The sequence below is a fragment of the Rhododendron vialii genome, chromosome 11a (genome assembly GCF_030253575.1).
Source record: "Rhododendron vialii isolate Sample 1 chromosome 11a, ASM3025357v1".
NCBI classification, from domain to species: domain Eukaryota; kingdom Viridiplantae; phylum Streptophyta; class Magnoliopsida; order Ericales; family Ericaceae; genus Rhododendron; species Rhododendron vialii.
In genome coordinates this window covers 865,001-870,000 of record NC_080567.1, presented here as the reverse complement: position 1 = coordinate 870,000, position 5,000 = coordinate 865,001, and positions in this window count along the sequence as shown.

The window sequence follows — 5,000 nt, the reverse complement described above, 5'->3', positions numbered from 1 at the left end:
TCGCCACCCATCTCATTGAAATAGACGACCAGCTTACCTCTCAACAAGAAGGCATCCCCCAAAGGGAACACCAATGCGTCATCGAGGAAGAATTTTCGAGCAGCAACGAGCTTACCTCTCCGCAAGGGTGGGGCTTCCCCGAAGGGTTACAACACCAATGCATCATCAAGGAAGCTTTCCGACGGGACATTGCCATAGCCAATGTAGGACCACCGGCCAGCGCATGACGCCTAAACGACATGCTTACCCCTCAGCAAGAAGGCATTCCCTAAATGAACACCAATGCATCGTCGAGGAAGAATTTTTAAAACATAACTTTGCTTACCCCTCAGCATATAGGCAATCACCGAAGGACACGCCAATGCGTCATCAAGGAAGATTTTTGCGAATTCATTTTTTGATTTTTTGATGAACAATGAATTTAGAAAACATTTTGGCTTCACATAAAAGCATCTACAAACTTACCTCTCCGCAACGGTGTCCCTGCCCCTAAGGGTTTCAACACCAATGCATCATTAAGATAGTTTTTTCGAAGGGACAGGGCCGTTGCCAATGGACGAGATCCATCGGGTTTGTGCCATAGCAAATGGATATCCATCAGCCGGCGCTCACCGCCAAGGCGACAAGCTTACCTCTCAGCAAGGAGGCATCCCCCGAAAGGGACACCAATGCATCATGGAGGAAAATTACCAAAGGGACAGTGCCATAGCCAATGGAGAACCATCAACCGGCGCTCGCCGCCTAAGCGACAAGCTTCTCCCTCGACAAGGAGGCAACCCCTGGGCTACGCAACGTGGCATTAGGAATCAAAGACCATTAGCCAGTTTCGCTTTTCCGTGCGGGGACACCAATGCGTCATCGGGAATGGGCCATAGCCAACGGATATCCATCAGCCGGCGCTCACCGCCAAGGCGACGAGCTTACCTCTCAGCAAGGAGGCATCCCCCGAAAGGGACACCAATGCATCATGGAGGAAAATTACCCAAGGGACAGTGCCATAGCCAATGGAGAACCATCAACCGGCGCTCGCCGCCTAAGCGACAAGCTTCTCCCTCAACAAGGAGGCAACCCCTGGGCTACGCAACGTGGCATTAGGAATCAAAGACCATTAGCCAGTTTCGCTTTTCCGTACGGGGACACCAATGCGTCATCGGGACTGTGCCATAGCCAACGGATATCCATCAGCCGGCGCTCACCGCCAAGGCGACGAGCTTACCTCTCAGCAAGGAGGCATCCCCCGAAAGGGACACCAATGCATCATGGAGGAAAATTACCCAAGGGACAGTGCCATAGCCAATGGAGAACCATCAACCGGCGCTCGCCGCCTAAGCGACAAGCTTCTCCCTCAACAAGGAGGCAACCCCTGGGCTACGCAACGTGGCATTAGGAATGAAAGACCATTAGCCAGTTTCGCTTTTCCGTACGGGGACACCAATGCATCATCGGGATTGTGCCATAGCCAACGGATATCCATCAGCCGGCGCTCACCGCCAAGGAGACAAGCTTACCTCTCAGCAAGGAGGCATCCCCCGAAAGGGACACCAATGCATCATGGAGGAAAATTACCCAAGGGACAGTGCCATAGCCAATGGAGAACCATCAACCGGCGCTCGCCGCCTAAGCGACAAGCTTCTCCCTCGACAAGGAGGCAACCCCTGGGCTACGCAACGTGGCATTAGGAATCAAAGACCATTAGCCAGTTTCGCTTTTCCGTGCGGGGACACCAATGCATCATCGGGATTGTGCCATAGCCAACGGATATCCATCAGCCGGCGCTCACCGCCAAGGCGGCAAGCTTACCTCTCAGCAAGGAGGCATCCCCCGAAAGGGACACCAATGCATCATGGAGGAAAATTACCCAAGGGACAGTGCCATAGCCAATGGAGAACCATCAACCGGCGCTCGCCGCCTAAGCGACAAGCTTCTCCCTCGACAAGGAGGCAACCCCTGGGCTACGCAACGTGGCATTAGGAATCAAAGACCATTAGCCAGTTTCGCTTTTCCGTGCGGGGACACCAATGCGTCATCGGGACTGGGCCATAGCCAACGGATATCCATCAGCCGGCGCTCACCGCCAAGGCGACGAGCTTACCTCTCAGCAAGGAGGCATCCCCCGAAAGGGACACCAATGCATCATGGAGGAAAATTACCCAAGGGACAGTGCCATAGCCAATGGAGAACCATCAACCGGCGCTCGCCGCCTATGCGACAAGCTTCTCCCTCGACATGGTGGCAACCCCTGGGCTACGCAACGTGGCATTAGGAATCAAAGACCATTAGCCAGTTTCGCTTTTCCGTGCGGGGACACCAATGCGTCATCGGGAATGTGCCATAGCCAACGGATATCCATCAGCCGGCGCTCACCGCCAAGGCGTCGAGCTTACCTCTCAACAAGGAGGCATCCCCCGAAAGGGACACCAATGCATCATGGAGGAAAATTACCCAAGGGACAGTGCCATAGCCAATGGAGAACCATCAACCAGCGCTCGCCGCCTAAGCGACAAGCTTCTCCCTCAACAAGGAGGCAACCCCTGGGCTACGCAACGTGGCATTAGGAATGAAAGACTATTAGCCAGTTACGCTTTTCCGTGCGGGGACACCAATGCATCATCGGGACTGTGCCATAGCCAACAGGTATCCGTTAGCCGGCGCTCACCACCAAGGTAGCAAGCTTACCTCTCAGCAAGGAGGCATCCCCCATGGGAACACCAATGCATCATGGAGGATGTGAGTCTGCAAGCATTCCCAACGGGACTCGAAAGCACGAGCATTTTGAGACCAAACGGCCATGGAGTTCTAGTTTCTGCCCGATAGTGTCATTGTTTGCTCTGCCATTCCTTGGCTAGGCCTTGCCTTTACCCGGGCATTTTTTTCTAGCGTTACCAACGGGTCATCTCTTTACGGGTTTCTGTGGCCAAACCGCCAACATTTGCCCGACATAGTTTTTCTTTGCCCGATAGAGTCATGCTTTGCCCCACAGGACGGGTAAAAATAACATTTCGCCTCCGGGGTATTTCGGTCTTTTTTCCGAGCATTACCCACGGGTAGTGCTTCCAGGGGTAACCAAGGCCAAATGGCCAAGAATTGCCCGATAGAGTCCTGCTCTGCTCGATAGAGCTGTGCATTGCCTTGCGGGACGACTTAATATAGCATTTCGATTCAGGGGCATTTCGGTCTTTTTTCCGTGCATTACCGACGGGTAGTGTTTTCTCGAGTAACCGAGGCCAAATGGCCAAGATTTGCCCGGGTGGTCTCGATAGCAACGTGCCTTGGCACCCGGCGTCGGGTGGCCTCGGCTTCCCCAAGGGAGGGACACCACCCCCCCCTATAGTAGTAAAATTAGCCTTTGCCCTTGTGGCAGGAAGGAACATCAATGTGTCCGAACTGAAGCAATAGGGGTTTTTTTGAGCATCGCAACTTTTTTTCATAAACTTTGAATTGGGACATCTTCACAAAAATATGAAGCAACTCCTCCAAAAAATTCAGAATTTTTTGCCAAAAGGATAATTTTATATTAATTAAACAAAAAATAAATAGATAAAAATCATAAAAAATACAAAAAAATACAAAAAAAGTAAGAAAAAATCACAAAAAATTATAAACAAGCTACACAATAATTAGGTAAATATATTGGGTTGAAAAATAAGGCATCTATAATAGAAAATGTTTAAATTAAGACTTAAAAACATCTAAAAATAAAAATTAAAAAAGATTTTAAACTAACATTGCGAAAGTCCCAAAAGATGGCGACTAAACAAGAGTTTTTGGGGCGTTTCGACAAGAACATATTGGTGCTTGCATTGATTTGCCCGGCGACAAGCTACTTTTTAGCCGGTACCCAGCAAATTCTTAGCCGTTAACCAGCAACTTTTTAGCCGTTACCCAGCAACTTGCTTGCCGTTGCCTAGCAACTTCTTAGCCATTACCCACCGTTACCCGTCATCTTGGTTGTTGTTGCCGATACCCAGCATTACCCGACAGCTTGGTTGCCATCACCCAACAACTTTTTAGCCGATAGCCAGCATTACCCGACAGCTTGGTTGCCGTTACCCAGCAACATTTTAGCCGATACCCAGCAACTTTTTAGCCGATACCCAGCATTACCCGACAGCTTGGTTGCCGTTACCCAGCAACATTTTAGCCGATACCCAGCAACTTTTTAGCCGATACCCAGCATTACCCGACAGCTTGGTTGCCGTTACCCAGCAACATTTTAGCCGATAGCCAGCATTACCCGACAGCTTGGTTGCCGTTACCCAGCAACATTTTAGCCGATACCCAGCATTACCCGACAGCTTGGTTGCCGTTACCCAGCAACTTTTTAGCCGTTACCCGGTGAGCCAACTTGCCATGCCTTGGCTAGAACAGTCAACTGTTGTTGCCTACATTCATGTGCGATTCCCGATGCCTTGTCTAGACCGTCGTCTTGGCATACGCCCAAGTGTTTGCCCAAGTGTTTCCCAAGTGTTTCCAAGTGTCCAAGTTCCAAAGTGCCTAAGTGCCGTGCCGTGCCGTGCCGCGCGCGCACGCGGGTCTTTGATATAAGAATATTTAGAAAAAAAATTCTAAACATGCTATATATCAAAGACCCACGCGCGCGCGCGCGCGGCACGGCACGGCACTTAGGCACTTTGGAACTTGGACACTTGGAAACACTTGGACGGCTAGGCGGTGGACGATAACGACTGGTACAGCCTAGCCCAAACGGCAAAGAAAATCTAGTTTCGCCTTTGCCGAACCCGGTTATATTAGCATGCCGTTTCAAGGGCCTTTCGGTGCTCTTTCCGAGCATAACTGACGGATCGGGTTCTCTTGAGTAAGCGAGGCAACGAGGCAGAGGAAATCTAGTTTTTGCTCGATAGAGTCGCGTCTCGGCTAAAAGAGCATGCCGTTTCATGAGAATTTCGGCCTTTTCTTCCGAGCATTACCGACGGGATGTGATTCGAGGGGTATCCGAGGCCAAACGGCCAGCAACTGCCCGATAGAGTCCTGCTCTGCCC